Below are 18,143 nucleotides of genomic sequence, written 5' to 3'. Positions count from 1 at the left end.
CCAGGTTCCCCGTTATCAATACGTGGGGCATCGGACACCCAAGACATTGTGTGCGTCGTTATGTCTAATTGCCCCCAGCTGAGTAGTAGCGTGTTGCTCAAAGTGACTGCTCGTTAGTAATTACAGCTTAATGCAGCCGCCTACTAGCCCCCACTCCTCACCGTACGATTAGGAAACCGGGACCGTATCTCATCCCAGGAACATCGAGCTCGAGCCGGCGTTTGTTTTTAAGCTTCCCGGCGGAGTCCGGTCAGGTGGTAAAACGCGCATGCGCATATGCAGGCGATCCAGTGTGGGACGGTGGCGCCATCTTAGAACGGCAAAATCCAATGCCTAATGCTTAAATTCAATTGCCCTGGTGCCAGTAACTACCTCCAAAAGGCTGGGAAGTACTTGTACACAATCACAGCACTGACTAACATATTTATACATATCGGAGATATATTTTATATTTTATATTTTTTATTTTTTATTTTTTGCCAAAGATACCACGAGGAGGTCGTCTGTGGATCCATCAATAAATGATAGTGGGGCAACCTTAGAATAAAAACAATTCTTATTTTGCATTTTGTGTATAGACTAACAAGTTGCGCTCTCTCATCAACATGTCTCCTATGTAGCACTAGTTACACCCGCGTCCGCGGCAAACATTGGCGCTAGACACGCAGTGCACAACATCAGGCAACTGGGCCAAAAAATGAGACCTATGGTGGGAATATATATATATTAGCAATTACCGCAAGTTTCCACCTTGGATGTATACAGGCACATCAAGGCACATATATTAGCCAATTAGCTGTGATTTAGATGTTATAACTAAAACTCATCGGATAAGAGGTATAGATACCTCATGAGGCAGGGTCTAGATGGTATCCCACTGTCTCTCATTATCCCATAACATGGTCAAGTACCGTGCAAGTTCATCCATGACAGAGCACACCAGGCACATTTTTTGGGCAGCATCAAACGCCCTCAAGAGTGATGGTTGATAAACAAGGAGCACTTACCAAAAAATGGGAATCATTTACAGCTAGCTCACCCTTAAGTGTCTATTTCACTCGGTTCCACTCAAGGATTTCGTTCAGGCCTACACTGTCACTGCGTTCTCTGTATATCCATCTGGCTTCTTTACTGAGCAACGCTGTTTCCATGTTCTGTGGATTGCCTTTTATTACTTCCAACACAGTCCATGTGAAATCATGTTTTTCTTTGTGGCAATGTTGTACCAACTTTGTGGTCAGTTTGCCCGCCTTGATGGTACTAAGGTGTTCCTGAATGCGCACCTTGATTTTTCTTGTGGTCAGGCCAAAGTATTGGAGACCACAGCAGCATAGCAGTCTATATACCACATGCGTGGTGTTGCAGTTGCTAAAGTGGTTAAAAAACCATACTCTCCCTGTACTCAAGGTCACACTGTTGCTTTTTTTAGTGAGGGGGCAAACCGAACATGTCCCACAGGGATAATGTCCCTTGGGCAAAGTGGACAGATCTCTTTTGTGTGGTACCGGGGTGCGGGTATGGACTAGTTTGTCTTTAAGGTTAGTTGCTCTCTTAAAGGCAAACCTTGGTGGTGGCATACGGAAGTCTTTAGTGGATAGTAAGTCCCAGTGTTTTCTGATAGACTGCCTAATTTTTGTTGCCATGGGGTCAAATGTCATAACCACCGGGAGGCAGTCTCTTTTTTCTTTCCTTGTGTGTTCCAGCAGGGCACTCCTGGGTGTATTCAGTGCCCTTTTTCTAGCGTTCTTCACGATTTTACTCGGGTAACTGCGCTGCACGAGTTTTTTTGAAAGATCTTGTGATTGCTCCAGGAAACCACTCGTACTGGAGCAATTCCTCCTGTACCTCAGGAATTGGCCCACAGGGAGGTTGTCACGAAGGGCTCTGGGATGATACGAATTGTACAAGAGGAGTGAATTCCTATCAGTTGGCTTTTGGTGTACCCTGGTGCTCAGGCCACCCTCCAGTCCCGTCTCAATGTCAAGGTCCAAATAGACCGCACTGGTGCGGCTGTAGGTCCAAGTGAATTTTAGGCTCTCATCTTGCAAGTTGAGCCATCTCAGGAACTCCCCTAGGGATTCTTCAGTGCCCGCCCAGATGCAGAGCACATCGTCTATATATCGCTTCCAGAGGCAAATGTGCCGCTGGAAGGGGTTGGTATCAGGATAGACGATGTGCTCCTCAAATCTACCCACATAGATGCATGCCAGGCTGGGGGCCATTGTGGCCCCCATCGATGTTCCAGAGGTTTGTAGGTAGATCTGGTCCTTGTATCCGAAATAGTTCCTTGTGAGTGCGAGCTCAACGCATTCCATGATGAATGATTGGGGCGCATCATAGGGCCACTCGAGGTCCCCCAGTGCGCGTGCTGCTGCCACCAGCGTTGCGTCCTGGGGGATACTCGTGTACAAGGACTCAATATCGATGGTTACAAGGAACTGGTTGCTTGAGTCATAAGGGGTATTTTCTAGAATATTCAGCACGTCGGTGGTATCCTTAACAAAGGACCGTTGGTTGATCACCGACTCCCGCAGGAAGTAGTCCGCAAATTGTGGAAGCGGCTCCAGCACAGATTGAATCCCCGACACGATGGGCCTGCCGGGCGGGGGGCGGGTCGGCTTATGAATCTTTGGTAAGATATAGAAGGCTGGAGTCCTGGGGGTGTTGTTCACCAGGAACTCCGCTTCTTTTACCGAGATCCATTTGTTGATTTTGGCTTTATTGACCATTTCTCTTATGGTATCAAGCAATTGATCTACCGGGTCTTTACTCAGGGGTTTGTAATTGGTGCGGACACTCAACAGGCGGAGGACCTCTGTCTCGTAATCCTGGGTATTAAGTACCACCACCGCACCCCCTTTGTCAGCTGACTTGATTGTCAACGCAAGGTTTTTTTCTAGGCCTCTTATTGCCTCCCAGTCCTCCTTAGTCATATTTGAATGTTGAGAATGTTCCTGGGATTTCTCAAAGTTCTCAATATCATTAAGGACTCTTTCCTCGAAGACAGACACTTCAGAGCCCACAGCGGATCCAGCCGGACAAAAAGTAGATGGTCTCTTCAGATTGGTACCTCGGAACGAATTGATGTCTTGCTCGTTCTCCTTGTGAGCGAAGAATTTCTTGAGCTTGATTTTTCTCAACGTTTCGTGAAATTCCACGCGACATTTAAACGAGTCATGTTTAGGGGTGGGTACAAACCCTAGCCCTTTATTTAGTACCCTTTCTTCACTAGGTGTCAAAATATGGTCTGATAAATTGACTACAATGCTCTCGTTTAGTTGTCCGGGGACGAAATTCTTCGCTCACAAGGAGAACGAACAAGACATCAATTCGTTCCGAGGTACCAATCTGAAGAGACCATCTACTTTTTGTCCGGCTGGATCTGCTGTGGGCCCTGAAGTGTCTGTCTTCGAGGAAAGAGTCCTTAATGATATTGAGAACTTTGAGAAATCCCAGGAACATTCTCAACATTCAAATATGACTAAGGAGGACTGGGAGGCAATAAGAGGCCTAGAAAAAAACCTCGCGTTGACAATCAAGTCAGCTGACAAAGGGGGTGCGGTGGTGGTACTTAATACCCAGGATTACGAGACAGAGGTGCTCCGCCTGTTGAGTGTCCGCACCAATTACAAACCCCTGAGTAAAGACCCGGTAGATCAATTGCTTGATACCATAAGAGAAATGGTCAATAAAGCCAAAATCAACAAATGGATCTCGGTAAAAGAAGCGGAGTTCCTGGTGAACAACACCCCCAGGACTCCAGCCTTCTATATCTTACCAAAGATTCATAAGCCGACCCGCCCCCCGCCCGGCAGGCCCATCGTGTCGGGGATTCAATCTGTGCTGGAGCCGCTTTCACAATTTGCGGACTACTTCCTGCGGGAGTTGGTGATCAACCAACGGTCCTTTGTTAAGGATACCACCGACGTGCTGAATATTCTAGAAAATACCCCTTATGACTCAAGCAACCAGTTCCTTGTAACCATCGATATTGAGTCCTTGTACACGAGTATCCCCCAGGACGCAACGCTGGTGGCAGCAGCACGCGCACTGGGGGACCTCGAGTGGCCCTATGATGCGCCCCAATCATTCATCATGGAATGCGTTGAGCTCGCACTCACAAGGAACTATTTCGGATACAAGGACCAGATCTACCTACAAACCTCTGGAACATCGATGGGGGCCACAATGGCCCCCAGCCTGGCATGCATCTATGTGGGTAGATTTGAGGAGCACATCGTCTATCCTGATACCAACCCCTTCCAGCGGCACATTTGCCTCTGGAAGCGATATATAGACGATGTGCTCTGCATCTGGGCGGGCACTGAAGAATCCCTAGGGGAGTTCCTGAGATGGCTCAACTTGCAAGATGAGAGCCTAAAATTCACTTGGACCTACAGCCGCACCAGTGCGGTCTATTTGGACCTTGACATTGAGACGGGACTGGAGGGTGGCCTGAGCACCAGGGTACACCAAAAGCCAACTGATAGGAATTCACTCCTCTTGTACAATTCGTATCATCCCAGAGCCCTTCGTGACAACCTCCCTGTGGGCCAATTCCTGAGGTACAGGAGGAATTGCTCCAGTACGAGTGGTTTCCTGGAGCAATCACAAGATCTTTCAAAAAAACTCGTGCAGCGCAGTTACCTGAGTAAAGTCGTGAAGAACGCTAGAAAAAGGGCACTGAATACACTCAGGAGTGCCCTGCTGGAACACACAAGGAAAGAAAAAAGAGACTGCCTCCCGGTGGTTATGACATTTGACCCCATGGCAACAAAAATTAGGCAGTCTATCAGAAAACACTGGGACTTACTATCCACTAAAGACTTCCGTATGCCACCACCAAGGTTTGCCTTTAAGAGAGCAACTAACCTTAAAGACAAACTAGTCCATACCCGCACCCCGGTACCACACAAAAGAGATCTGTCCACTTTGCCCAAGGGACATTATCCCTGTGGGACATGTTCGGTTTGCCCCCTCACTAAAAAAAGCAACAGTGTGACCTTACAGGGAGAGTATGGTTTTTTAACCACTTTAGCAACTGCAACACCACGCATGTGGTATATAGACTGCTATGCTGCTGTGGTCTCCAATACTTTGGCCTGACCACACGAAAAATCAAGGTGCGCATTCAGGAACACCTTAGTACCATCAAGGCGGGCAAACTGACCACAAAGTTGGTACAACATTGCCACAAAGAAAAACATGATTTCACATGGACTGTGTTGGAAGTAATAAAAGGCAATCCACAGAACATGGAAACAGCGTTGCTCAGTAAAGAAGCCAGATGGATATACAGAGAACGTAGTGACAGTGTAGGCCTGAACGAAATCCTTGAGTGGAACCGAGTGAAATAGACACTTAAGGGTGAGCTAGCTGTAAATGATTCCCATTTTTTGGTAAGTGCTCCTTGTTTATCAACCATCACTCTTGAGGGCGTTTGATGCTGCCCAAAAAATGTGCCTGGTGTGCTCTGTCATGGATGAACTTGCACGGTACTTGACCATGTTATGGGATAATGAGAGACAGTGGGATACCATCTAGACCCTGCCTCATGAGGTATCTATACCTCTTATCCGATGAGTTTTAATTATAACATCTAAATCACAGCTAATTGGCTAATATATGTGCCTTGATGTGCCTGTATACATCCAAGGTGGAAACTGCGGTAATTGCTAATATATATATATTCCCACCATAGGTCTCATTTTTTGGCCCAGTTGCCTGATGTTGTGCACTGCGTGTCTAGCGCCAATGTTTGCCGCGGACGCGGGTGTAACTAGTGCTACATAGGAGACATGTTGATGAGAGAGCGCAACTTGTTAGTCTATACACAAAATGCAAAATAAGAATTGTTTTTATTCTAAGGTTGCCCCACTATCATTTATTGATGGATCCACAGACGACCTCCTCGTGGTATCTTTGGCAAAAAATAAAAAATATAAAATATAAAATATATCTCCGATATGTATAAATATGTTAGTCAGTGCTGTGATTGTGTACAAGTACTTCCCAGCCTTTTGGAGGTAGTTACTGGCACCAGGGCAATTGAATTTAAGCATTAGGCATTGGATTTTGCCGTTCTAAGATGGCGCCACCGTCCCACACTGGATCGCCTGCATATGCGCATGCGCGTTTTACCACCTGACCGGACTCCGCCGGGAAGCTTAAAAACAAACGCCGGCTCGAGCGCGGTGTTCCTGGGATGAGATACGGTCCCGGTTTCCTAATCGTACGGTGAGGAGTGGGGGCTAGTAGGCGGCTGCATTAAGCTGTAATTACTAACGAGCAGTCACTTTGAGCAACACGCTACTACTCAGCTGGGGGCAATTAGACATAACGACGCACACAATGTCTTGGGTGTCTGATGCCCCACGTATTGATAACGGGGAACCTGGCATTATGATATATGCGGTCGGGGGGTTGAAATGCGCCCTCGTCGATTTGTTTAAATGCGCGAGTAGGGTTGTCACGGCTCTCATACCCTCAAAACGACAGAAATCGACACTGATGCGCAATTGTGTTGTATAAGGCTTGGCAGTTCTATAATGTCCTGAGTTGAAACGCGCCATTGCTTATTTGTCTAAATGCGCGAGTAGGGTTGTCACGGCTCTCATGCTCTCAAAACGATAGAAATTAACGCTGATGCTCATTGTCGGTGTATAAGGCGTGGCAGCTCTATAATGTCCTTTTTCATTCCCTATAGATTGCTACTTCAATCGTTTTCAAACGAGTCAAAGCGTGATTCGGTCAGCCGGTATGAGTTGCCCATGCTGGCCAGGGGTAATTATAATTAAAAGTGTATAATTATATGCTTTCAACCATTACTCTGATGTGGAAACCTATGAATCTATATTGACTACAGGGCATGTCTCTGGTTTTTATTTGTGTCTCAATGCAATAGTGTCCAGAAAGGATGTTCAAAAAATTGGTGCAGTGACCGAGTGTTCAATACCCTGATGAATCTGCCGTATCTAATGGGGCAGTGAAACATATCGGTATCAGGTACTGGTAGGCGATATTAAGCTACCAACCTCTGTTTTAATTCTTCAGCTCACACTGAAACGAAGAATAAAGTGATTGAGTGGGTGTGGCTGTTGATTTTATGTCACTCTGTCCGTTATGAGTTAATGTTGTTATACTCTTTATGTTGCACCTTTACACGCATTTCAGTTTATGTGTTGTATCTATTTTGTTTTCTTTCCGGATTGGAAGGCAACCGATGATGAGAAAGGGGCATTGAGTTGGTAACATCCGCCAACATCCCCGAGGGTGTTCGCCCGTGAGGTGCCTTCCTCTCCACCACACATTTTTCCCTCTTAAGGTGTGTACACATGTGGTGAAGTGTGGATAGATGTACTGTCAGTATAGAAGGCAGACATTTGTTGGACATCACACTGGACACTGTTTGAATTGAGACCGTAGTATTTAATTTTTTGGAACAATAGAATGAGTGGGGACAATCAGACATTAGAGGAGTGATACCGCACTGCGATAGATAGCAGGGGTCTACCTCGGTATGTAAACAAAGAATACAACCTGAGTGATGTGTACTCATGTCTTTGAAATGTAATAATCGCCCCAGGTATAGGGATCTTGTTGTTGATTGATGGAGTTCACTCTCCCTGTTTTAAAGCTACGCGGACAGGGGTGATTCGAGCGAAGTAGAAGCCTTGCTCATGAAAAGCACAGAAGCGGTCCGATGCCGGTCAATCACGTAAATAACACTCCGGCCACCTAAGACTGGATTCTCCCGCCTAACCCGATCCCTTCGCGTTTCAAATTTAACTCAAACGGCTGATTGCCCCACACCCGACCGTCTACCTAGCCCGCGACCCGCCACCACTAACCCCCCCCCCCCCGTGGTCGATACCACTGGGCCCCATACAACCTGGTCATGCCCAGGGACGGGGCCGGGGGGGAGGCAAGTTGGAAGCCACATACCTCGATAAAACGATCGGACGACGCGACACGACGCGAGCCGAGAACAGCGCAGAGCCGCGGGAGAATCCGGCCGGAAGAGAGAGGCCGAGCTATGGTGCTGCAGTGCTAAATACCGAAAGGGGCGCCCCTCCTCCCAGGTGAGCCCTCCCCTTTGGCTCGTGATAGGGAGGTGGACGCAGGGAGGGGTGCAAATAGGATGCTCTGCTCGCCAGTCGTGTGGGACTAGGGCGCTGCCCCGCCCATGCTCCCCTGCGGGTCGCGCGGTCAGCGGCAGAAGGCCCACTCCTGCCCTAAGCATTAGTCGTCACGCATTCACTCATGCCCAAAACATGAGCCACTATGCCGCAGTCATAGCTCACTGAAACTACTTCTTTCGATGGAGTCTGGGGCGATCGTTTCTCTTGTTTTGATTCGAACTGTGCCTTAAGAACGCTGACAGCCCCAGGATTGTAGGCGGACAGCTGTGTAGATTTTTGATTCTAGCAGTGCCTTAATGATACTGCCGACTTCTGGGTTGTTTGACAGCCGTGTATGCAAATGATTTGCTCAGGCTATAAAATAAACAGAATTGATCCATAAAAAGTACCGCAATCCACTCATGACTTGCAAGGAGAGAGTAGGAGGCTATTTATAATAGATGCAAAATGCGTTTTTATTTATGAATATTCAAATCATAGATGCGTTGTGTGGAATCTCACCCTAACTTAGTTCAGTCTGCTGTATTTCAGCCAATTCACATTTCCAGATCTGATTTTTTAAAAAAGGTTCACTCAATACATCCCCTAAGATACACAGCATTTGAATTAAAACTATTTGTCATTTTTTCCTTGTCTACTGTCAATCTTCTGCTTCATTCTTTAAATTGGATTGTGAATTTAGACTTGCATACAAATGCAGAACTACTTTTCAAATTGAGGAAGGTCATTTTTGCATTTGTAAATGGAGTTACACACATGGGTTTTTTTTGCCCGTGAATCCATGCATGGGAATTTCAGTGAATGTTCCCTGAAAATGTGTGTACACCCACAAACATACATGTTTCTGAATTTTTGAAAACTATTTTATGACCACCCCTCCCTCTATGGAAATGTTCAGAGATTCACTAATGTCGGGTGGGTAGGTTATAGGCATCCTTCTTTCCCACCAATTCCTCCAGAATTGATGGCGGTGTAGGCAAAGTGGTTTTCCCATGAGGAAAATTGTAAAATGTTTGCAACTGCATTTGCACTTGCTCACTTTTAGGTTGAGACCACCAGACATCACAAGCGTGTCTAGTTGCAAAAGGTCTATTGTGGGCTTGCTAATAACTTACAGGGGTTTACAGCCATCCCCTTCCCATTGCTTGGCTTTATTGTTGCTGTCATTTGCTTGGCTCTTATTCAATGGCTCTCCTTATCCCAGCATGTCCATCTTCTGTTTGTCCCTCCAATGGACCATAGCCTCTTTACCATTTTTCTGATTCTCTGACTTTTTTCCTTCCACTTCAAGGGAACTATTTCTTTCATTTTGCTTATAAACGTCAGGAGAGCGCATGTTTTTTGCAGCTCCCTCTCTCGTGCTTACCCCACCATATACCCATCCCTCCACATGCCATGTTGTTTTCTCCATTGTGTTGTAAGCAGCGGTGGCACCTCCATTATGGTGAAGCAAATTCGCCCCCCTGTTGCCAATGCAGCAAAGGTGAAAAATAAAATGATAATTAAATTAATGCATTACCATTTTATTTTTCCCTTTCTCCAACCTAGCCGTATTTGCGGGCGGGGCCACTGCTACCGACTGGCAGCAGAGGAGCTGTCCTAGAGAGCTGGGTGGAGAGCATGCACAGGTCGCCAATGTCTGAGGGAGCATCAAGGCAACCCGCTCCAACCAATCCTGGAGCTGCTCTCATGCTGCTTAACATTATCAGCAGCATCTGGATTGCTGTGGAGAATTTCTGCAGACCATCGTCAATGAACTGGAAGCACAAGGAGTCAAGGACCGTAGAAAGCGAGTCAGCGCATGCAGTTGGTAAGTATGTTTTTATTTTTATATTTCTCTTATGACTCACTGATAAGGATTGTAAGAAACTCACACTGGCTTTTGCCTCAACACCAGAGCACGCCCTTGTGGTTCTTTATAAATACTCTTTATAACAAGCCATGACTGACAGCTTAGGCGTTGATCTTAAAGGCCTTGCTGGTCAGCGGTTGCCTCACCAATTATTCAGGGTACCAGCCACCACTGGTTGTATGCTCTGTCTCGTGTGCTTCTCCTCACACCAAGTTCCCTGTCTCTCCTTACACTCTGTATTTACTTCACGCTAGTGTGCTTTTCCCGACCTGTTGGCTGCTGCCCCCAGTGTTGCTGTTCCTTTAGGTGCTGCTTTCTTCTTTCTCTCGTGCTTACCCCACCATATACCCATCCCTCCACATGCCATGTTGTTTTCTCCATTGTGTTGTAAGCAGCGGTGGCACCTCCATTATGGTGAAGCAAATTCGCCCCCCTGTTGCCAATGCAGCAAAGGTGAAAAATAAAATGATAATTAAATTAATGCATTACCATTTTATTTTTCCCTTTCTCCAACCTAGCCGTATTTGCGGGCGGGGCCACTGCTACCGACTGGCAGCAGAGGAGCTGTCCTAGAGAGCTGGGTGGAGAGCATGCACAGGTCGCCAATGTCTAAGGGAGCATCAAGGCAACCCGCTCCAACCAATCCTGGAGCTGCTCTCATGCTGCTTAACATTATCAGCAGCATCTGGATTGCTGTGGAGAATTTCTGCAGACCATCGTCAATGAACTGGAAGCACAAGGAGTCAAGGACCGTAGAAAGCGAGTCAGCGCATGCAGTTGGTAAGTATGTTTTTATTTTTATATTTCTCTTATGACTCACTGATAAGGATTGTAAGAAACTCACACTGGCTTTTGCCTCAACACCAGAGCTCGCCCTTGTGGTTCTTTATAAATACTCTTTATAACAAGCCATGACTGACAGCTTAGGCGTTGATCTTAAAGGCCTTGCTGGTCAGCGGTTGCCTCACCAATTATTCAGGGTACCAGCCACCACTGGTTGTATGCTCTGTCTCGTGTGCTTCTCCTCACACCAAGTTCCCTGTCTCTCCTTACACTCTGTATTTACTTCACGCTAGTGTGCTTTTCCCGACCTGTTGGCTGCTGCCCCCAGTGTTGCTGTTCCTTTAGGTGCTGCTTTCTTCTTTCCTGCCCACACCCTGTTGCTACCCCCAACCTATCCTCCATTGCCCTACATGCCCCCGATTTTTAGGTGAATACACTTTCGTTTTTTAGGATCAAAACTACAAGTAACAGAGCTTATGTCACCATGTGTATACACCCACATGAAAAAATTATCAACCATCAATCATTAGATCTCATGAGACAAACCCCATCACCCCTCTCTGAGCTCTCCAACCCGCGCTCTTCAAAATGTTAAAAGGCACACTCCTAAAGCAAACATTATTTCACAAGAGTATGAAGACCTCTGTCATATATTGGTTGGCTCGAACAGGCCCAGCACTCTTAGCTTAGGTGGGTAATCTCGCACTAAGTGCAGTGAAGTCAGTTATTGTATCAACGGATCACACATTTTCACAAGTGTCGTAGATGCATGCTGTATGTTGTGTGTGAGCTTTTCAAGGACAAAAGTGCGCCATATCTCTGCTATTCATAGACAGACAGAAGGCGGTCTGTTTTCCCCCAGTATATTGCAATTCCTTAGCCGCTCCTAACTAATGAGAGAGTAAACCCTTTTTAAACATATGGCTTTGTGGCTCTGATCCAGTATCCCGGCGGCGGCTCCTCCGCTAAGGCAGAGGAGTGTTGCCTCACTGCTTTTCAGCAGTGAAAAACGAAAACAAAAATGATAATAACAAAGATTATTATCATTTTATTTTTCTTCTCTCACTTCCTGCAGCTGAGCTGATGGCAAGGTGGGTGGGGGGCTGACACGGCACAGCTGCAGAAAGGAGGAGTGGTACCACTGCTTCAAGTACGCATGGCAATTTGAAGGCCGTCTAAGGCCCGCCAAACTGTCATGCACGCTTCCATCTCTCCACCGCGAGCTGTGCTGTACAGCCGGGTGGAGAGCAACCACAGGGTCGTAGTCCCTTAGTAAGTGCCTAACTAGTGAGCTCACACCAATCACGGGCTGCTGTCATGCTGCTTAATACCAGCATGAGACCAGTGTCAAAGTGGCGTAGGGGAGCCTGTGGCATGCCGGGACTCCAGGAGCAGAGGCTAGAAGAGCACCGACGCTGATGGCAGATAAGCATTTTTAGGCCGAGCCCTGAGTCAGCGCGAAGCGCTGCTCTGGGGTTGATCTGATGTAGTTGAGTATGGGAGAGAAACCACGCCCACTCCCCCACCCATTTTTTTCATTGGCTTGTATCTTTGTCTTTTACTAAATGCTGCCTTCCATTGGTTTATAGGCCTGTTAATCCCACCCTATGACGGCCATGTTGTAATTTGTATCCTTACATGGCTACTGGCCCCTTTACTTTGAGTACTATTTTCTGCCATGCCTTCTCGCCCGCCCCCAGCACTTCCGTTGTTTGTGCCCCCCTGCCGCCCGCCCGCCTGCAATGCAATAGGTCTCGCGTAAATGTGAGTCCTATTGAATTGCAAATGCTTGTTTAAAATATTAGCCTTGCGCAGCCCTCCCGTGTTGCTCCCCCTGCGCAGCCTCTCCCACGCTGCCTCACCACTTTAATGCTCCAGCAGCCGCAACTGCCATTATCAAGTCTTAACAACACTTTCTCAGGGGCTCTATCTACTGGATGTCCCATCATTTAATCTATGTGGGTTAGCACTTCCTTTCAAAACTTCTGAATTTTAACACAATTCCACCAGATATATAGAAGTGTACCCACTCCTGCTCTCCACATCTCGAGCACTTGTCCAAAGTATGCAAGTAAATGGCATGAAGTCTGTGTGGTGCGAGTTACCATCTCATCCTCAGTTTGCACTCTGTCTCCTTATGTGTACTACTACAAAATTGTTTCGGTATGCCCTGACAACTCCGCTTCAATTGAGCCTCAGTGAGCTCCCTTCCAAACTCCAGTGCCCATTGTAACTGGCCACTCCACTTTGTGATGTTTCTCTGGCATTAGAAATGGCGTATATGGACTTAGATTTAGTTAGAAATGTTTCAAAGAGAGTTAGCTTTCTGGTACATGCCATTTTATTATTCTGATGGAATACCCAGTGGCATAATACGCAGAGCGTATTGCTTTCTGTCCTGCACTGTCACCCCAATTTCCTATTTTTGCACCATGAACAGAGCAACTTGATAGTGACCCTCACAAACAGGTCTTGCAGCATAAGGCATCGCCCACCTTCCATCTTTCAAACTGTTCCCATTTCCGAGCGAGGAGCAGCTTTGATTCTAATGTAGAGGAGTGAATGGCAACGTGCATGCGGTAAGTCCTCCCCTAGCTGCCCCATGGTCCCATATTTGAAGGGCTGTTCCTTTTATAGTTAAACTGTAGAGGTTGTGTGACCTATTCCTCTTGGAAAGCCACGGTTTATGCCATAGGTGTCTCCCAGAGCGCGTCCATTCCAAATGAATCCACTGTTTCTGCATCTCTTGTTGGGTCCACTCTAGTAAGACTTGCAATGCCATTAACCCCTTTTTAGGTCTCGACTAGCGTACACTGCGCAGCAGTGTCGCGCAGCCGAGATTTTTTGTTTCTCAGTACTGGGGCTTGAACCCGCCTCTCTCTTCCATTGGCTAGCTCCATAAATTGGAAGAGATGTGTGTCAATCAGTCTTCTCCCCGGCATGAGCAGATTCGTGGGCGTTTCTGTCTTTTTTAAGCCCCGCCCCTTTTTCCCGTCATGCAGAGGTGGGCCCATTGTGGGTGTTTCCTTTTTTTTCTTTCTTTCAGGGCTGTTTTTTCGTCATTGCGTTTCTGTTGCCGGGATGGACGTAGCGATTGCTCCGGTGCTCTGTCCCGTGGTTGAATACAACGCCGTTACTTGTAATCTCCTGGTAAGAAGGAAGAGATGTCTCGTTGAAAATGTAATCTTCCCCGACCTTCATTTTCCCTTCTCTAAAAAAAAAAATAATAACGGCAGTTTTTATCCGTTCCATTCCCTGGTTTTAAATACCCCCACACACTTCGTTTCATTTTTGCAACTGTGCCAAGCAAGTGACGGTCATCGGGATGTGTTTTCTTCTCTTAGTCTATCTCATGGGCGGAAAGTGATTTCCAGGGGTTTCCACCTCTCTTGTTTTTGGAAGAAAGGCTTCATTTCCTCCCTCTCCCCCATTGTGTTGTGCTTCTTGGCCCGTCCCTGGACCCCGCCCCTAGTTCCCTCCCCCTCCTTGCTTCGGACGGAGGGTTCATTAACTCGACCCCTTTTGTTGGTGCTGTGTTCGGGGCCCACGTCACTGTATGTACAGCGTGATGGTTCTGGCGGTCTCCTCCTTTCACCCAGAGGGGACTGGGCTGTGTTGCATGCGTGTATGGAGGCCGCAGACTGTGCTGCCAACACCATCCGATCCTTGAGGCTCAGGCAACTATGGCCCCATCCGCCTCCTGACTCCGAGGGCTGCGTTTCTGTGGCGGGTGTCCTCCTGTCGCTGCCAGCACTCAGTAAGCGTGGGCATCACCTACAGGGGGAGAGGGGACGCCAGAGAGGGCTACCCCTCCCTGCAGCACACACACCCTCCAGCACTCACTAAACCCCTCACTGGAACACACTCCCACTCCAGAACTCACTACTGCCCTCACTGCAGCACACTCGCCCTCCAGCACTCCCCTCTGCACTGGTGCACTCGCGCCAGCCTTCACTGTCCCTCCCCCACCCTCACGGCACCATCTGAGACGCTGCCTGCTTCTCACACTCGCGCGCACTAAACACGCCTTCATCCGCATTAAAACTTTTAAACTCTGCAATTAAAATAACTACGCACCCCCACCCTCTCCGACCCTCGGTGCATCAAGCCAGCCCTCAGTGAACCCTTCCCCCCGCCCTCACTACCCGTAACCCTATCTCTCTCACTTGGGCATTTGTTGGGGATGTTGCGGGTGACAGGGGTGAGCTTCCTGCTCCATTTTACCCAATGAGCCCTCTTCCGCCCCCTCTGCCTGGTGAAAGAGCTGCCTCCACCCCTGCCCTGGTGCACGCGGTTTATGATCTGACCGGGTGGGACGGAGGGGTAAGGGGGGTGAAACTTGATTTCTCTGCTGCATTCCCCTCTCACCTTATGCATTTACTTGCGGTGCACAGTGGGATTGTGGCGCGCCTGTAGGAAAGTTTTATTGCGACTGAAAGCGCCACAAGGCTGTTAGCGTCATTGTGGGCACTAATGGAGCGGTTGCGCTGTCTGGCAATAGCCTTGCGTTTCACGTCACTTAATCACTCGCTCATATACTTATTCTACAATGCACTCATTGTCTCATGCACTCACTCTCAACCATTCACCCTCATACACTCAGCCACTCACTCAATAGCCACTTAGTTGCCCACTCAGTTAATTTAATACATTGAATCACACTCGCTCACTGTCTTTTGGCCTTTGTGCACACTAGCAGCCCCCAGGACTTTCACTGCCAGCAGACGAGGCGCTGTGGTGTGGTGCAAGCTGTCTGGCAGATTTACGGGAACGGGCCAGTAATCCCAGGGCGGCTCTGAGATATGTTTTCACAAGTGAACGCCACCCTTCAACCAATATTAAGGGGCTCCCCAACAATAAACGGGTGTTATTAACAAACTAAATCACTAGCTTGCGTTCTTTGTTGAAATACAAATTGCAACCCGGCAAGGGGCTAAGGTGTATAATTCGTGGCGCCAGAATTTAATTTCTGCAATTAAAACAATTGCGCACCCCACCCCTCTCCGAGTGGAAATAGGCCCAAGGAAGTTTGAGAAGTGTCTGCGCATGCGTGGCAATTGCAGGATATTTTACAAATGAAATCCTGTTTAAACTTCCGGTAAGGGCCCGTCCTTAGCCATCTACTGAGCAAATCGCAAATACGTTCAGGTATGTCTAACATTAAATATACAAGTTCGGCACCGACATTAATTGAAAACATAAGTAGACAATTTCAGAATTCTTCACATATTTAAAGTGCCTTAAAAGCCCCATGGCTGTTTTGACTCTGGGGTATTAAAGGGGCCCACCAGCATATGATACGACATTGGTGCATTCTGGAGTCTATTGACCTTTACCTGCTTGTGAACTGTAAACATCCTATTTTAAAGGTAAATCTAGCGCTTAGAAGCCCCCACAGTGTGGTACTAAATGCAGCATACTTGCACCCTCAAACAAGCTGCGTGCCATCTACAGTGTAAAATACAGTGCTGAGCAGATGTAATTTATTGTCCACAGAAATCGAACCATTATTGAAAGCACTTCGACGCGGTCAGGGGTAGTAAGCGCTATATAAATGAAATGACAGTTACAATAGAGCAAGCCATCAAGGTGCGTAAAAGGGGTAGGTAAAACAGAAAATGCTTGCAAAATAAATTAGAAAAATATTACAAAAAATTTCAGCAGTAAGAAAAGTTCAAATGAAGCTCGTCGTTTTTTTTGTGATTCTGAATTGTGATTGTTGCAAAGATTTTAATAGGATCAAAACAAAAAGACACTTTACATGTGTGATGCACACATGAGAGATGTGCACAGAAAAACGATTTCCACGTCTTATCATTTATGTGTCACGCAGGATTAGCAGTAAAGTTGCATAATTGATACAAATGTAGTGCCCAATTGTGCACTCTGTAAAAGGCAGTGCCCTAGCACACCATGCTTCAGTCATACACTTTGGACAATGGCCTCCCCACTCGCTCACCATTCTCCTGTCCAATCCTTTCTCTCTTCCCCCCGCCTCTCCTTCGCTCTCTCTACTACTCAATCACTCTCTAGTACTCACTCTACTACTCTACTACACACTCTCTACTCCTCTACTACGCACTCTCTACTACTCACTCTCTACTACTCACTATTACTCACTCTACTACTAGGTCTCGCATTTGTGAGAGATTAAGCTATTGGCATTGTAAATGACAACGCCATTTATTTATCTGTTTTCAAAACCAACACATAAATAAAAATGTTGTCATTTACAATGCCAATAGCTCTAACTTTTGCAAAGGCGAGACCGTTGCATTGTAAATGCTTGTTAACTATTCTAGCCCTTCCCTGAGCCCTGACAAATGATAGTAGTATTTGTTGCAAAGATTGAATTTCAGTCATTGGTATGATGGTAGGCATTGACCGAAATAGACATATACCAGGCAGGGCATTATATTCAATTTTATGGAATTGAAGCGTAACAACTAGGAAAAGTATTTCCCTGCCATCTAATCTGTTCAGTTCAGTATCTTTTTTTTTTTTTTAAACTTTATTTTTTCAGCAGAATAAACAATACTTCCCCCCTCCCCCAAAAAATTGGCAGCAGTGGATAGAAAATACAGGTGTACGCAGTTCACACTCCCAGCTCGGCTTCAACAGTTGCAGATAGAACAGGAGATGCAAGAATCAGATCCACGGGATACAGTGCAAGTATAGAAACTGACAATAGGTAACATGTGCGCAGTCATCAGGGTAGTACCCCAGCCCCTACTCTCCCTCCCCATCACCCGCCACCCCTTCCTCAGGTCCCGATTCCTCGGACGAGAACAACGCAGCACTAGTAGCATCGGAGTCGCTGTCAGCCGACCCCACAACACACATCATACGCCAAGCAAGCAAGTCCTCCTGTAGCCGCTCATCTCTACGCGTATGTTGCATGTGCGTTTCTTCAGCTAATCTCCATTCCCCCACATCCCGAAGCCATAATGTCATATCTGGCGCCCTTTGTCCCATCCAGGTGATAGCCACCCGCCGTCTAGCCAGCACTAAGAGCAGCTGCAGCATCTTATATGACAGATTCCTCTTCTTAGGTTTGGGGACCAGGGCTAACAAGCAATGGATCGGGGTCAGGTCAAGACGCAGTCCCGTGACCCTCCGGATGTGGGCTACTACCACCCTCCAGAAGTCCCTGACCAGTGGGCACTCTCAAGCCAAATGGAGAAATCCGGCTCCTACTGAACCACACCGAGGACAGGCATCCGATTTATCCGCCGCAATGCGGCGCAGACCAACTGGGGTTACGTAAGTGCGGTGCATGAAATTAAAATGGATTCATTTGAATCGTGCGTTACACGACACCTTCTTGGTGAGCGTCCCTATCCGCCCCCGCTGTCCCGGGTCCAAGG

At 47.2% G+C, this 18,143-nt stretch overlaps 1 long non-coding RNA gene across 4 annotated transcripts in view; it reads left to right on the top strand.

Annotated features, from left to right (window-relative positions):
* Nucleotides 1-18,143, top strand: part of LOC144773665 (uncharacterized) — a 137,797-nt gene that overhangs the window by 78,202 nt on the left and 41,452 nt on the right. For all 4 annotated transcript variants that reach the window (XR_013600047.1, XR_013600046.1, XR_013600048.1 and 1 more), the window contains 2 exons: nt 9,690-9,951; nt 10,512-10,773. This is a non-coding gene — a long non-coding RNA (uncharacterized LOC144773665). The remainder of the gene's footprint in view (nt 1-9,689; nt 9,952-10,511; nt 10,774-18,143) is intronic.

Source organism: Lissotriton helveticus, chromosome 1_1 (assembly GCF_964261635.1).
Source record: "Lissotriton helveticus chromosome 1_1, aLisHel1.1, whole genome shotgun sequence".
In the NCBI taxonomy this organism is placed as follows: Eukaryota; Metazoa; Chordata; class Amphibia; order Caudata; family Salamandridae; genus Lissotriton; species Lissotriton helveticus.
Note: the sequence above shows the minus strand (reverse complement) of the source record. Positions and strands in the feature narration are given on the sequence as shown.